General features: G+C 41.3%; 1 long non-coding RNA gene across 1 annotated transcript; it reads left to right on the forward strand.

Moving 5' to 3' along the window:
* The first annotated feature begins 4,959 nt into the window (after window positions 1–4,959).
* LOC119088356 lies at window positions 4,960–17,200 on the forward strand. The gene is made up of 3 exons (XR_005092017.1): window positions 4,960–5,121; window positions 13,736–13,842; window positions 15,476–17,200. It is a non-coding gene; the product is annotated as an uncharacterized LOC119088356 (long non-coding RNA).
* Window positions 17,201–17,540: the final 340 nt, after the last annotated feature.

Below are 17,540 nucleotides of genomic sequence, written 5' to 3' on the forward strand. Positions count from 1 at the left end.
CCTGTCACTGCCTCCAAGTCTCACGTCCCTGCCTCTCCTGGTGATCTGAGTGTCACTAATTTGAGTGCTACTGTTCCTTCACTCTGTGCCAGCTTCACAGGTGTGGATTCTACAGCATCTTTTGTCTAACTTTGTTCACTTAGCATTATGCTTCTGAGAACTACAGGTGGTCAGGACAAGAGAGGATGTTCCTCCACATAAAGACAACTGAACTGACAGGACAAATGTGCTCCCTGTCACCTCACCCACTCACCATCACTCATGCCCAACCAACCAATGATGGCTGGAAATTAGCTCATTGTTTGTGGATACAGCCTTGACTGCAATGAGAATATCCAGAAGCCTGTGTGTAGCAGGAATCTTAAAAGTTCTTATTAATAAAGTCAAACCCGAGGCCAGTTATCGGGGTCCATGCTGGTAGATCAGAGAGACAGAACAAGCCACAGTTATCTCACCTCGCCGGATCCTCAGCTGGTCTTGTCTCCTCAGACTGGAGCCTCTGAGTCCTCATCCGGAATGGGTCTCAGCTGAATTACTGCTCAAAAGCCTGAAGCTTAACCAGCCAAAATCTTAACCAGCCAATGCTTCTAGTTTCTGATCCTCACGCATTATATATCTTTCTGCTTTCTACCACCACTCCCTGGGATTAAAGGCTGGCTTTCTGGATTAAAGGTGTGTGTCACCATGCTTGGCTATTTCCAATGTGGCCTTGAACTCACAGAGATCCAGAGGGATTTCTATCTCTGGAATGCTAGGATTAAAGGTGTGAGTGCCACCATTTTCTAGCCTTTGTATCTAGTGGCTGTCTGTTCTCTGACCCCAGATAAATTTATTAGAGTACACAATATTTTGGGAAACACAATACCACCACACCTGTGCTTGATTTTTATGAAGCTCCACCCCTACACTACATCCCTACCCCCTGTCCAGGGCTGGAATTCTGAACGTGTACCACCATTTCTGGTTTATGTGGTGCTGAGAATGGAATCTGGGGCTTCCTTCTTGCTAGGCAAATACTCTACCAACTAAGCTACATCCACAGCCTTTGCCAAGCCATTTCTAAGAAAGAATATTTTTTGCAATCTTCAAAGAGCATATTCAGATGAAGCAAACACCATCTGCATACCTAAACTCTGATATTTTCATTGTAAATATTGCCTTTTTGTATTCAAAAGAAAGATCTGAGTTTAATATTCAGTTTCTTCCATGTGCCAGAGTAGAGACTGGGATTCAGTTTTTTTTTTAATCCATAGAGTGGAAATAGTTATACCTTCCTAGAAATGGTGGAAAGGATTTAAAAACATGATATATGTAAAACCTAGTACCATGTAAATAAAATGTGTGGAGCTTAACACAGTTGCTCAAAAAGGATTGTTATATTTGTCTTGTTCTAAATATGTAAGGATCTGAAATTAGTTTGTGAAAGTCACACTGAACTGGAGTAGGCTTGAGTTGTTAAAGCTCTGCATTTTAGTTCATGCATTAATGAGAGCAGAAGAGTAATATTTATTGTACCATATGTTACATATATGTGCATATATATTTATGTGAATACAAATTTCAAAGCTAAAAATCTGAACATCCCTTTCCCCTTCACCCTTTCCAATCCTGCTCCATTCTATTTTTAGTGTTTACCTGTTACATAGGATCTAAGCATTAACTCAGTGGACGATACTAAGGAAGAGAAGATGAGAAACCTCAGCACAGCCATAGGCCACCATGAGGCAGCTTCGTGGCTTCCCGGGAAAATCAGCTGCTACATGTCTAGGCTTCTCTGTGTTGCTTGTCCTCAGCCAGCCATCCTCTTCCTGTGTTGACCCTTCACTTTAGTTATCTGTGTATGTTTGTATGTGCATGCACATGTGTGTGTATGTGTGGGGGTCAGAGGGAAACCTTGGGTGTCATTTCTCAGGCACTGTCATCCTCTTCACTTTACTGAGACAAGGCCTCTCACTAGCCAGGAACTCATAAAGTGGGCTGAGCTAGCCTTTAAGTCCCAGGGATCCTTGAGTCTCTACCTCCCAAACACTGGGATTGCAAGTATCCATCATTAGACCCAACTTCTCTTTCTTTAAAAGAATTAAGGAAGTGTGATGTGTGTGTGTGTGTGTGTGTGTGTGTGTGTGTGTGTGTGTGTGTAGGCACACATGTACCTCAGTGTTCATGTGGTGGTCAAAGGACAGCTCTCTGGAGTCTATTCTCTCCTACCATCTTATAGGATCTGAGAATCGAACTCAGGTCAACAGGCTTTTTCACAAGCACAATTACACCATCTCACTGGCTCCCAGATTTTTGTATGTGGGTCCTAGGGATGGAACTCATCTCTTTGCATTTGAAAGGTAAGCAGTTTACTGACCCAAGCTATCTTCCCAGTTTTGCTTAAGCCCAGACACTCCTGGCTATCCTGTTTGGTGGCTCCTGACTTATTATCCAAGTGACCAGCTTTCTTCTGCCCCCTCAGTCTGTGGATCAGAGAGGTGAATTCTCAGGCATTCAGGTATGCCATGAATTAGGTTCCTCTTTAGGACTCTTATTGGAGGGCTGGCCATGATGCTGATAACCAACCCTCCAGGTCCTTTATCTAGGCAGACAGGGCTGTTCTAAGTGAACCCACAGAACAGGAGAAGGCCACAGAGGCTTTCAAAGAGTCTACAGGAAAGAATGTCAGGAAAGATGGGGAAACAGGTAGGACTCCGGCTCCAGAAAAGTTTCCTTTCCCCCAGGATTCTGGAATTACTGGCTTTCAACAGAGGCTCTTGGTTTCCTGCTCAGGGTTCCTCATGGGTCTGAGAAAACCCTACTCCAGTGCTGGCAGTTCTGGCTGCTAATGCTCACAGCTGGACCCTCTCTGGAGAAGTGCTCTGGGTATCTGTAGCTGATAGGGTACATGTTCTGCATTTTCCTTAAGAGGCTCATTAGCAATGTCTAACTTGTAAGGAAAATGGTATCTATCTCAAGTAAGCAATTCTGTTAAAATTCCCACTCGAGAGTTCACCCCAGGAAGCTTGCTCCCTTGGAGGTCATATGCTGACTTAAGCTCCTCCATTTCCCCACATCCAGAAAACATTCCTTTAGTAAATCACTGCTGCCTCTGTCTTTCTCCAGCTTTTCCTTTAAGGAAAAAGGTCCAAAACACTCTTTGAGACACTATGTTTAATTTCACAAAATGGATATGTTCAAGGTCTGTTTCCTCAACCCCAAATCACATTGCTCTTCCTCACACTGACCATTGGTTTCCTGCCCTTTCATCCCTCAGATGTCATCCTGCGCTGCAGGTGCCCTTCCCCAGGACTGACTTTCTTTACTCCTTGCCTAAGTCAAATTCCTTCTTATTGACCTCCTTAGATGTACCATATCCCATCCCAGACAATCAGTTGTTCTAAGTGGAATCTGATGGTTATTTGGTGAACAAATGACTTCCTGTTAGAGAGCACCCATCAGGATTGGAAACATCCTCTCTTTTGTTTTTATACCACATTCTTAATGCCTCCATCAGTGTCCAGAACATGTAGGTATGTAGGTATCAATGAACATTTGTTGAAGGAATGATGTGAAAGATTAAAACAAAAGAGAACTGCCAGCACTGCCAGGGGGTGTGGCAAGAACAGGTCTGACACCTCTCAGAAAGGACTGGGCATCCTGCATTTGGTAGTCTGGAGACCATGGGTAATAATGGAGATCTATTGTGGAATAATCCTCTTGTGGACTATAAAGATCTGTTACTCTCATTGGTTAATAAAATGCTGCAGGGGCTAGGCAGGAAGTACAGGTGGGGCAAACAAACTAAGAATGCTGGGAAGGAGAAGAATCGAGTCAGAGGAGTCACCAGACAGACTCAGAGGAAGCAAGATGAGACTCTCATACTGAGAAAAGGTACCAAGCCAGATGACTGAACATAGCTAAGAATTATAGGTTAATTTAAGTGTAAGAGGTAGTTAGTAATTAGCCTGAGATACCAGCCAGGCATTTATAAGTAATATTAAGCCTCTGAGTGGTTATTTGAGAATTGGCGGACAGGAGAGAAACCTCCCATTACAGAGATCAAAGTAGTGAAGTAATGAAACCTAGAGCTGGACCTCAGCAGAGTGGTGGGAAACTGCAGTGTGCAGACAGCTCTTCCTACACCAGCAGGGATAAAGAATAAGCAACCTAAGCTGAGGTGTGTTCTGCAGTAATGGGCTTTTATGGGGTGTGGAGCTCTTCTGTTACCATTTGCCATTTCCCTGTTATACTCCTGGCAAGTTAATGACTTCTGCATTCCCAGGGGAGGCAGGGGCCCAGCTTCCATGGCCTCCTAAGAGTTGTGCTGCCTAGAACTGCCCCTTTCCTAGCATTTGTGACAACCCACTGCTGGTGTTAAGAAGCCTTGGTAACCTTAGCCCCAATCTCAGTGGGGATGCTTGTTGTAGCTAAAATCGGAACAATTAGCTACAGGCTTTGGAGGCACCATAGTGCCCTGTGCATCTAGTTAAGGCAGCCAATGTACAGTTTCATATCCACAGGAGTGCTGATGCCTCTGGCTAGGACAAAACTAGAGTCTAGGTGGTCACCCAGGCTGGAAGCCAAGTAAGAGTTTGATGTACATTGTTTGTTTTCATAAATTTAAATTAGACATTTTATGAAACTCTGCATCATTCTGAAAACTGTAAGATTTTGGAAATGGCCAGACTTATGTTTCATTGAATTAAACTGAGTGGCTTTCAGAATTATGGACCTCACAGGTTATCTAGTTTAGCACCTCCTGCATACCATGTAACAAAAATCCCTGTGGAATTACCTTCCTCCTCTGAATCGTGCTTTAGTGGCAAGGACCTTCCTTGTTTCTGTGACAGTGTCATCTTTGGACATCTCTTTAGCTGATATGACAGGTGTATTTTTAAAAATAGATAGCACTTCTTATTTTCAAAAAAGTCTTCTTCTATTCCTTTTTGAAGGCTTCTTTTCTGTTGTGGTGGCAGGTGATATGTGGACAGCAATAAAGAGATTAAGAGTCCAAGAGCTGGGACTTGAGCTCTGATGACCAATCCCAAGGCCAAAAGCATATTGAGCTGACTCGGAAAGGAGGAGAACCTCTCCTGGGACAGGAGTTTGCTCTGCCCACTGAGGACCATGAAGCAGAAGGTAAGCTGGTATCACACCTGATAATGGACCTACATATCTGAAAGCAAACCAAGACATAGCTCAGAAGAGAGGATAGAGTCACGGCCTCCTGCTCTCTACCTGGTAGCAAGCCAACACCATCATCTCTCTCTGAGTGATGATCTTGCACAGTTTCCAGCAGCAGATTCCCCAGCACCAGCCATGTACATCACGTTATTCTATTCACTTTCTTTCTGCTCTTAGTCCTTTGCTCTCCCGCACCACATGTGACCCCTAGAGAAAGAAGTCTGCAGCATGTTCCTAATTTCAGGTGATTACTGTGTGCAGAAAAAACATAGCATAGATCTGATCTACTGAGGAAAACAAATACAGTCAGTGTACAGTTTAACCTGCATTTAAATGACTCATAATATCAGTGTCCACTGCAATTTCATCAGTAAGGAAAGACAAATGTATTTCAAGCAAAATTAGTTCATTATTAGACTAGATGGGAGATTGGCTTTCTACCCAATGCATTTGCACACATTGGCAATTAATTCACTAAGGTACATCTTAGGCCTATGTAAATGTTTAAACTTAATCAAACTACAGGTCCACTACTATGTTTTGCTTGGAAGAGGAAAGTTAAAGGATGCTAGTCTAATTTATAAATGTAAATCTCACCTATTATACAGTGTTTGTTCATAATCTTTTTATGTACAAGCTGAAGCCAATCTTTTTATTGTCTAAACATCTGTGAGTATTAGTTTATTTGTATAATTCAAATATGTTCCATTTCTCCTTAAATTACATAGCCAGATGAAGATAAAAGAATCCACATCAAAACCATGCCATAAAATAGCACTCCATCCCACAGTATGTACTATCATATGCTATTTTAACATATTGTCTCTTTAAGAGAGTGATAATACACAAACCAAAAATTGCCCAATTTCTCCTTAAACTGATAAGCAGATAAATAAGATTCTAATGAATGAGTTTGGGTTTTATGAATCTAATTCAAATAAATTAGGTAATTGTCCTGAGTTGCAAACAAAGCTTGTTTTCCTTGTTGATTTGATAACAACCCAGGAAACTGCACCATAAATTTGGGTAGCTGGTACAAACTGAATACAATTTCAAGTTCACACTATATTTGAAGAAAAGGGAAAATGAATGTACAGCTCCTTACTAGCTTTTCCTGAGGTTAATTTGAACAAAAATTAATATTTCACTGTTTTATGTTCACAATTGGGAGTGACATCATTAGATCTTTAATGTGAAAATTGCAAAATCTAACTCCCATTTAGGAATTATATAATAGAGGGTCCTTATTTAAAAGTCAGAATATACTGTCTGTTAGCTTTCCAAATACAGACATTCAAATTGTTTGATTCTAATAATCTCATGTGTTAGCCATGGTGATGCCATTTATAAAGCTCTTTCATTTTGGTTAATTGATGACCATTTCCCCAAACCACAATAATTATCACTCCAGATTTAAAGCAACTTGTTTTCCTAAAACCTTGCTGACCCCTCATGATATCTGGCCATGAGAGATGTTTATTCATTTTCCTATGTTCTTTACTCACTATTTAATGCTCTCTGGTTACTCATAGCAACAGCCAATCTTGGGCATTTTAATCTCCATCTCCTATCCTTTCCCCGCCCACTCTCTCCCTGCAACTTTTCCTAGTCTATAAGTAGGGAGCTCTCTATTTTCCTGATATAGAGACCTCCCTTCTACTGGTTTTCTTAAATTAAATTAAATTTGTTGTGTGGTCAAAGTTGTTTCCTTTCTGTCTTTCCTTTTACCATGTGGTGATTATAGCTGGTTATTCTTCACTTGTAAATGTGAAATCCCTTGTCAACTGATCAAGAATTTGGAGTTTCAGCTGTGGGTTAAAAATGTTTGTAATTACAGTTTTTATTACCCCATCATGATGCACAAGGAGTGTAGACAAAAAATGTATCAGTTAACAATACAAAAAGATAAACACAACAATAATTCATGTGATCTAAAATGGGCAAAAACAATAGAGCTTCCCCTCAAGAACAATCTCAGACCTACAAAATAGATGACAATACTAATAAAAAAAAAAAAAAACAGTACTTAGAAGAATTCAGAATGTCAACAAAACAGCTGTGACTTACCTTTGCCGGTGCAGAGAGGTATGGGGAACATCAACAAAACAGTATTTATTTTCTGTTAGCTGCACGAGACAACCGAAGATTAAAAATCATCACCCTTTTCCTTTAGCACATCTTGTCTTCTTCCTCTCTGAGAACTCCATAGAAAACTCTTGCCCACTGACTGAAGTACCTAAGTATTGTTTTTTGTGCCCTCTGGGCAAGTGTTCACGGATAGTCCATGTGACATTTTGCCTCTTGGCTTCTTAGATCTCCTTTGCCTGTGGCTAGTTGTTTTTTGTTTTCAAATGAGATACATAGTTGCCTGGTGTCCATCCTGTTCTCACTTGCCTTGGCACTGTTCAATCTTTTCTTCTCTTTTATTTTTGAGTTTGTGTGTATGCATGTGTGTGTGTGTGTGTGTGTGTGTGTGTGTGTGTGTCTGTCTGTCTGTCTGTCTGTCTGTCTGTACATGTACATGCAGGTGCACATGTGCATGTGTGTATCTATTGTTTGGAGGCCAGAGGTCAACCTTGGGTGTCATTATTCAGGTATCATCCACACTTTTTGAGACAGGATTTATCACTGGTCTGGATGTGCCAAGTAAGGTAGGAAATGTAGAAAGTAAAGGATCTTTGCATTTTCATCCCCATGACTCCTGTCCTAGGGTTTCTGTTGCTGTGAAGAGACACCATGACCATGGCAACTCTTATAAAGGATAATGTGTAATGGGGTGGCTTACACTTTCAGAGGTTCAGTCCATTATCATCATGGAAGGACATGGCAGAGCATAGGTATTTGGGGGACCAGCCCCCGCTTTTACAACCAGGGTACTCTTGAGCAGGAAGAAATGGGACATATTTAGATAGAAAGAGATACCTAGATGACAAGAGGAAAGACAGAAACACAGGATAGCATTGGGAAGGCCTGGGTCAAAACCCACCAGCCCAAAACTTTATTCAACAGGGCTTTTTATAACAATGCCAAGGGGTAAAGGCAAAAAGACCTCCCCCTGCTAGATACAACCAAGTGTAGACCTTTCCAAACACCTGGTACCCAGGCCCGTGGCCCAATCATCCTTTTATGCAGTCCTGCTGGGTAAAGCCACTAGGAAACCTCGGTGGGCTCCAACACAGGTAGATATGGTGCTGGAGGAACTGAGAATTTTACATCTTGATCTTCAGGCAACAGGAAGTGGCCTGTCTCACTGGGTATGGCTTGAGCATATATGAGACCTCAAAGCCAGCCTCCACAGTGACTCCCTCCAACAAGGCCACACCTTCTAAGGATGCCACTCCCTTTGGGGGCCGTTTTCTTTCAAACCACCACAACATCCTTCCTGTCAGAAACAGCCATACAAACAGGAACAAGTCTAGTTCACCTAAGTTTATATAGTTCTTGTACTGTGACTGAGAGCATTTTTGATCAGGAGAGACCATTTTCATCATAGGGACACACGCAGGCTAAACTTAGGGGAAGCAGGCAGTTGTCTGCTGTGGAGACTGACGAGGTCAAGGGCAGGGGTAAATTTGCAATGGTGTCTTCAAACTGGTCTAAGTGGCTGTTTCAGGATTGGGTACTGACAGAGGCCTAATCTTTTAACCTGGGCAGTTTGGCTTCTCAGGACCAGCTTGTTCCAGTGGCAACCGGATGGATTCAGAATCCTAAAGACAGAGTACTCCGTTGAGGCAGACAGCTTGAAAGGGGCAGTGGGTACTGGTAGCAAAACAGGCAGAGGTGTTTCTCCCCTGGCTCTCCTTAGATCTCCATGCTTGCCCTTTTTTGTGAAATGTTTTCCAGGTTTTGATATCAAATGACTTTTATACTTTTATCCTCCATGACTCATATAAAAATCTAGGCATGGCTATGTGTGCCTGTAACTCCAGTACTGGGGGATGGAGATGGCAGATGTTGAGAGCTCACTAGTCAGCTAGCCTAGCTGAAACTGAAAGCTTCTCATTCAGTGAGACTCTGCCTCAAGGTAAAGGAGTGGAGAACAGTGATAGAGAGAGACTCTTGACATCCTGCTTTGACCTTCACATGCACACACATTGGTACACTCACCCACACATCCATGTGCATGCAACACACACACACACACACACACACACACACACACACACACACACACACCATAGTTAGTGTTAGTGCTTGGCTTGGATAGGTGTCACCCTACCCAAGGTCCCTGTGTTAGAGGCTTGATCCTCATGGCAGCACAGTTGTGAACCCTCAGGAAGTGGAGCCTGATAGGAGGTCCGTTAGCAACTGGGGACATAGTTCTGAACGGAGTTTGTATCTGCAGCCTTTTCTCTTTCACTTATATACCCTGGCTAATGAGATGACTGTTTTGTGCTGCTACCCAGTGTCACAATGATACAGTGCTTTACTACTAGCCCAAAATGGTAAGATCACTTAATCATGAACTAAAGCCTCAAAAATTCAGGGCAAAATTAAACCTCATCCCTATACATTAAGTCACTAAGATATTTTGTTATGGTGACACATGTACATATGTGCATGCTCCCTCTGCCATTCTGTTCCTCCCAAGCACATGTGACAGTAAACAACTGGATGGAAGGCTCCGAAACTGTGACCCAAAAGAAATCCTTTCTCCCCCTTAAGTCATTCTCTTGGGTATTTTGGTCAAGTATTTGGAGCTTATTTTATATGGATTACAAAGTATGAGGTAACCTCATAGGATAGGACTTTTAACAACCTTGGAATTAACCTAATTGACCACTCTGACTTATAGTTCCCTGCTAGGAACTAGAAACTACTGAGAATGCAGTGTCATATGATAAAAGAAAGCTGACTGGGACAGCCAGGGCCTGGGTTGCAGGGCTGCCTCACATGACTTCTAGGTTCCCATTGTCTTTTGCCTGTCTATCTGTGTAGTAAGGTCACTTAATTCAACTTGATGCATAAGGAGTATGTTCAGTCTCACAGAACTCAGACAAACTGGTGCACAGTGAGTCTGTTTCACAATGAGATTATGTATGCAATGAAGATTTTAGCAGAGTGGAATCAAAGCAAGAAATTCTTCTAGTGTCCCTCACCCCTAAAGGAAGGTACCATCACTACATAGCCATCTTTCACCAAGAATAGAAAATAAACTAACCATTCTCTTTTTGGGCAAAAATTTTCCATTGTTGCTTCCCAGCCAGGAAACACCTCAGAAGAATTACTTTAGTGACCCCCAAGGCTTTTGAGACTCAGACATGCAGATACATCACTATCAACCAGGAGACTAACCTAAGTTGATAATTATCTTAGTCCTCTTCTCTTAAGAACAAAAAGGGCCCTTTATTTTGAAGACATACTGATTCTCTTTAGCTGTCTCACATATGGCTTTCCATTAGGCACCTCCTCATAGGGCCAGGCTGCTCTCTAAGTAGTTCAATCACAATTGAATAAAGCAGAGGCACTTTGAGACCAGCTCAGTGATTCCGTAATGGCAACTGTGTAAATTGTTAGCTGTTACCCAGGTTGGGGCATTCATTTTAGTGTTCTGGGAAGGTATTTGCAAAGATTCTCTTTAAAAAGAAGGGGTATCATACAAAGTTTTATTGCCTAAGCCAGTGGGGCTCAACCAAGGGAACCCATGACTCATAGAGGATCTTTGGCAATGTCTGGACTTATTTTTGGTTTTGCTACAACATTGGAGGGGGGCTAGTAGTGCTACATAGTGGGTAAAGGCCTTAGTTTTGGAGAAACATCCCATAAGTCTAGGAATAAGAATTATCTATCCCAAAATATAAATAATGCTGCTGTTGAGAAAGATGATTAGCTTTTGGAGTGTGTGTGTGTGTGTGTGTGTGTGTGTGTGTGTATGTGTGTGTGTGTGTGTGTGTGGTGTGTGTGTGTGTTATATGTTGTATTCTATGAGTGATCAAGACCAGAAATCTTGCCTATCTGGGTTTATAGAGTTCAAATGTTAGTGTTCAGCTGGTACTAATAAATATTGATTTTGTAATAGGACAGATGGAGTATTAAAGGAAGAATATGAACTTCTCAGATCAATGTGAAAGGTTTCTCTCCTTAGTTGAAGCAAAGCACTACAACTGTAAAAATACTACTATGGGGGCTTCAGAGAGAGTCTGCATAGAGAAACAAAACCAAGAAAAAAAAGAGAAAAAGAAAAACAAAACCAATATAGAACTCTGTGCAATTCACTGATCCTTTGCTTAGACAAGTTCTTTGGCTTGACAAGGTTATCTGAGAGGCTATACGTGCAGTTACACATGTGACAGTTTGGCCATTAATTATTCTCAGGGGGCTTTGCTAATCTCTAAGTGGAGTGTATTGAAAACCTGGTTATTTACTTTAACTAACAGGTCCTTGCAGAGCATCCTCAGTGATGCTATTGCTGACAGTGCTCAGATGCCGAATAACAGCTGGTCAGTGCTGCAGAGCCATCTTCCCAGCACTTGGATGCACTTGAGCACTTGCTGTAGTGGGAAATATGTTACTTTCAGCCTCAAGTGTCCATATTTGACTTTAACCTCAGGAATCTGTCAGATCCCTACCTTTTTTTATTTTTAAAATTTAATTTTATCATTATTTTTAATGTATGTGAGTATTTTGCCTATATGTATGTCTGTGTACCATGTACATTTAGTACCCATGGAGGCCAGAAGAGGCGTCTGATCTACCTGGTACTGGAATTACAGACCATTATAAGCTATCATGTGGGTGCTGGGAATCAAACCCAGATCCTCTGGAAGAGCAGCCAGTGCTCTTAACCACTGAGTCATATCTCCTTCCTCAGAATCCTAAATTCAAGATTACTTGTGACAAGGATAGTTGCAATTGATTCCCCTCAAGTATCCATCCAGCTGAAGGTCTCCAAACTCACTCATACCCATGTGCAAAGGGTAGTGCTGGTCATTTCTGAAGGCAGGAAAAATAGAACACAAAGCACTCAGCCATCTGGGCCAAGTGCCCAAGAAGAAAGTGGCAAAGCTGCCACAGTGGAACAAGCAAGGTACTAGGGAAAATATGCAGCAAAGGACTGCCTGTCTTGAGGCATCTAGGGGAACCTATAGCCAAGAGACCTTTCCTCTTCTGCCTGGCCTGCAGGAGGACCAGGAAGCAAAAACATGTCCTTGTTGAGTAGTTTCTTCCACTCGAGTGAATTTGAGATAACCAACATAGATGAGCCAGTGTCTTACAATATTGGATTAAGGGAGAGTTTTCCTGATCTCTAAAGTAATGTATATATAACTTTAAAATATATAAATATATATACTTAAAGGGGTAGTAAATCTCTTCTTCAATGTTTTCTGACAGTATCAGTGTCAGTCTGGGAAAACCTGGGCCCAGTATCCCACAAACCAAACCTTCCCTGGGCTAAGTGTTGTAGGGTCTGAGGAAGGCCATGGTTAAGGGTGGTCCTGTGATAACACTGGGTATATTGCACTTATAACCTAAAGTACTGAGCCACAGAGAGATTCAGCTACTCCACAAAACAAAACAAACAAGAAAACAAAAAGCCAGCCCAGGACATAAGCTGCTGGAAGCTTTTCTACATGCTTATTCCATCTGTTTCTTCTGGACTTTTTAAATGTGTACGGAAAACTCAGAATGATGTGTGGGATTTATATCTGTAGCTGGCATTATCTCGGTGGGACAGAGTGGCTCTAGCTCCTTCTGTTCATGTGAACTAGACAGAGATCAGGGAAGGCAGTGACTCACTATGTAAGCCCTTAGCTTTCTCTGACTTCCATTTTTTTACTCCTGTAAAGTGAAGGTAGTTTCAGTGCCTGGTAAGGTCACTTCCAAATCCTTCCTTCTTGATTTCCATAGAAGACTGGCCAGTTGTGCACAGACTCCACCAGAGGGGCATTAAAATAGTTAATATGTGAACTAATCTCATTAGCACTTGGCCATGACAGCTGTACTGTATTAGCAGTAATTCCACCAACCCATATGGATATCTTGTAAATGATAAATGAAAGCTGGGGCTTAAGTAGATGAACTAAATGGAAGGAGCACACATGTTCATTTCTGTGCTGGCTGAACCTATTTTTTAAAACCTTCATAACCAAACTGCATCATCACAATGAGAGGATGAATCAAGGCCCCGTATTCTGACCAACATCCAGAAGAACTGTTAAATATAATGCAGGAGAAAGATGGCACATTTGATATGATGACTCCTGTGCCCTACTGGCTGGTCCTACAACTGTAAATGTGAGACTCAGCATTGGTTACCGAAACAAAATTTAAATGACTTGATTTTTCTTCATCAGATTTCAACATGGGCTCATCGAAGTGGAAATATAGTTTGTACAAAATTATTTACAGTTTGTTGGCTCTCTTTTTTATAAGGGTCATTTACAAGAAGACACATAATGGGTTCAGATGAGCAGGTCTGAAGATGAAATACTTCATGACTGTTTCATTTCATAAACCCTCTGCTAATGTGCACTGCTATCTTTACTCATTCCTTTCATCAGCCCTGCCTGCTACCCTAGTTTCTAAATTTATGTTCCTTCAATTGGCATTGTTTATCTTTTCCACCTAGCATCATACATGGGAAAAGAAGGAGCCCACTTCATCTTACAAAAGCCAATATATCCCGACTCTTGCTGTCTCCTGTCCTGGAAGCTGGGATACAGTCATGAGATCCAGGTTTGTTGAAGCAGTTGCTCCTACCTGAGGCTGGGCAGCTGGAGGTGGTGATGCAAAGAAGCACAACATGGAGAATCATTCCTCTAGTAACAAGGACCTCTGCTCTGGGGAGCACTGGTCTTAGTGGACTGAAGTGACAGCAGTGTGTATGTACAGGACCTGTATGCAGTGATGTCTTTGCCAGGTTTAACAAGACCTACAGAACTTTTTTCCCATCACTCAAGTCCTTTTACCTTTCCTTAAATTATTTTTGAGACAAATTTCTCATTATATACCATAGGCAGCTTGTGTTGTATTTTCTCCCTCCAGAATGAGCCTTCCTCTGCTTTTTAAAAAGATTGCATTTGCTGTATTTTAATATATTATTGTTTTTGTTTATTGCATGCATGTTTGCAGTTTTAAAATATTTACTTATTTATTATATATATATTTATTTATTATTTATTTATTTATTTATTGTGTGTATATTATGTGTCTGAGTATAATCTGCATATGCAGTAGCCAGAAGAGAGTGCTGGATCTCCTGGAGATGGAGTTACAGGTGGTTGTAAGTTATCCAGTGTGGGTGCTCAGAACCCAACCCAAGTCCTTTGCAAAAGCAGCAAGTGTTCTTAATTGCTGAGCAGTCTCTCCAGACTGTGTTGTATGTTCTTTTGCACAACAATATGAACTCTGTGGAGATGAATATTTTGGATACGGATTTATCCCAATTACTTTGCACATACTAGGCACTCAATATCTGTTAAACTAAACGTTTATTTTAAGATAGAATGATATCTTCCTATGGAGTGATTTAGGCAACCTGGCTTTTGTCCCCCAAAATATTTGTTTTACAGAATCTCTATAGACATTTATGGATCCTCCAACACTGTTATGATACATTCCTCCCATTTCTTCTTAAACTAACCAGAATTCATTGCAGCAACTTTCAAGTAAGATCTGAACCTGGAATGGGAAAGTAGCCCAGAAATGATTTTGTCCCCAGGCTTACTGGTAATTTCTAGAAATAATTTGGCCACAAATGGGAGATGCTATGGGCATCTGCTGGGTAGAGGCTACAGATGCCAGTGCACATGCTGCTGAACAGAATGATATGGCCCAATATGTCAGCAGTGAAAAGAAAGAGCTTGGCTTCAGCTCCTGGGAAGGGTCCTCAGTGAGACTGGGCAGTCTGTTTGCAAGAGTTTGATGATCTGTATACATGTCCATTACATCTCATGTTTCCTCTAGCTTTAGGTTTCCTTATCTTTAAAAATCAAGGTACTGAAGTCTACTTTGGAAACTATATTTGAAGGTTAAGAGATAGGGTGTATGAGGCTTAAAGCAAAAGTTCATAACCTGTGGGCTGTGACCCCTTTAATAAACCTCTATCTCTAAAAGTATTTACATTATGATTCATAACAGAAGTAAAATTACAGTTATGAAGTAGCAAAGAAAAATATTTTATGGTTGGGGTCACCACGACATGAGGAACCATGTGAAAAGGTCACAGCATTAGGAAGGTTGAGAACCACTGCTCTAAGGAATGTGGTAACTGCCAGTCTCATCCCTGGAGAGAAAGTATGGTTAAAGTCTGAATGTTGCTGGCAATTTTGAACACCAAGATAAACCCACCACCAGATGTTTCTCATAGAGAAGGGAGAGGACATCAAGAGATGCTTCATCCTGGAGACAGAGCCCAGGGAACAGGACAGCAGGAAAGCAAAGCACCAGCTGCTGCAGAATCAGTTACATCAAGGCTGACTGGGCAAAGCCAGCTCTCTCAGGAGTTCATCTTGGTGTGTCACCACTGAAATCTGGAAAGTGGTCACCTGGTAAGTGAAGCTTCAGCCACATGATTCAAGGTCATGCTCTTAATATAGCCGATAGAAATAGCAGTCAGGAAATAAGTAGAGCCAATCTAACCAAATCCTGTCTTTTATTCCTATGAGTAAGATTTGTTAATTTAGCATATGTTTTAGGAGGCTTCATATCATTTGTGAGTGATCTTAAGAAATGAAGGTAGAGAAGACAATGTTTATCTGTGTCCTCAAAGTGCCCAGATCTTAAAAGAAAAAAATTATTTGTCCATAGTAACCAATATTAGACAACAATGTAAGACAACAGTAGATTGTATGCATAATGCCTGATGGGTAAAACATCTGAGAAAAACATTAACAGAGGAGATGATGCTGGGGCTGAATCTTATATATGGTGTGGCTGTTAATCTCAAGTCTCAACTTGATGAAAGCTAGACTCGCCCGAGACATGGGCCTCCGGGTGTGCCTGTGTGGAATTTTCTTTACTAGGTTAATTGAGGTCGGAAGGTCCACCCACTGTGAGTAGCACCATTCTCTGGAATGAGATCTTAGATGCTACAGAATGGAGAAATGAGGCCAGCAAGATGGCTCAGTGGACAAAGGCATGGAAGGAAATAATTGGCTTTTGTAAGTTGTCCTCTGACCACTTACATTCATGCCATGGCATATATAACCCCTAATAGACATGTTAAATGTTTTTGAAGAATAAAGTGATATGAGCACAAGGATTCATAGCTCTCTTCTCCCTGAGTGCAGAGGCAATGTGCACAGTGGCTGTGTTGACTTCCTCACCGTGATTGTACCCTTGAACCTGAATAAATCCTTCCCTTCCTTAAGTGCTGTCATCAGGTTATTTTATCAACAACAGAAAAATTAACTAAGATAGATGGGATTTAAGGGACTATTCTTCTCTAGTCCTCAGACCCATCAATGTTTGTTTTTTCCTTCTTTTTTTCTGTTTTTCTTCTCTCACACAATACATTCTGACCACAGTTTCCCCTCCCTCCACTCCTCTCAGCGCTCCCCATCTACTCCTGTGTTTCCCCTCCCCTCAGAAAAGAACAGGCCTCCAAGGGGTTAAGAGCACTGGCCCATTAATGTTTATAAATACCCCCAGGTAACAGGTGGTATTTATGTGCTGTGGATGAACTGCCTAAACCCTCGCGTCTGAGTTTCCTTAGTTAACAAACTGTAATGATAACATGTCTGAAAGGATTTATGAGATTCATGCAACATAACTCCTGCAGAGTGTTTGGCATATGGTAGAATTTCAGCAAATCTTAGCTCCTTGTCCATTTTCCATTACATGTATTGTCTTTATTAAGGAGTTAAGCATTATCTGCTTAGTGAGTCATGTATGTGGTGTACTTACATAAATGCAGGCAAAGTACTCAAACATATGAAATAAACACAAATTTTTAGAACTAGTTTTAAGTTAGCATGAAAAATAATGGGTCCCATTGTGAAATTTTCATTTATATCTGTCATTATTCTTTCTAATTTGCCCCTTCCTCAGTGTCTGCCCCCATTGTCTCTAATACTACCATTGGTTCACATCTTTTCATCCATCTTTATTTTCTTTTAAAAAATATTTATTTTATGTGTAGTAATGTTTTTCCTGAGTATATGTATGTGTACTACATGCATGCCTAGTGCCTTTGGATGTCTGAAGAGAAAGTCAAACACCCTAAAACAGGAGTTACAGGTGGTCATTAGCAGCCTTGTGGGTACCAGGAATTAAATTCAATCCTCTGCAAGAGCAGCCAGCACTTTAACTGTCACTGTCCGTTCATCTCTCTGTCGTCTCTCCTTTCTTTTTTCATGTCACGTGTATTTTCTCCTCTTTAAGATCTCTTCCTCACCTCTCAAGATGCATCCCCCCTTTTTTTAATTTCATGT

The sequence above is a fragment of the Peromyscus leucopus genome, chromosome 7 (assembly GCF_004664715.2).
Source record: "Peromyscus leucopus breed LL Stock chromosome 7, UCI_PerLeu_2.1, whole genome shotgun sequence".
Lineage (NCBI taxonomy): Eukaryota > Metazoa > Chordata > Mammalia > Rodentia > Cricetidae > Peromyscus > Peromyscus leucopus.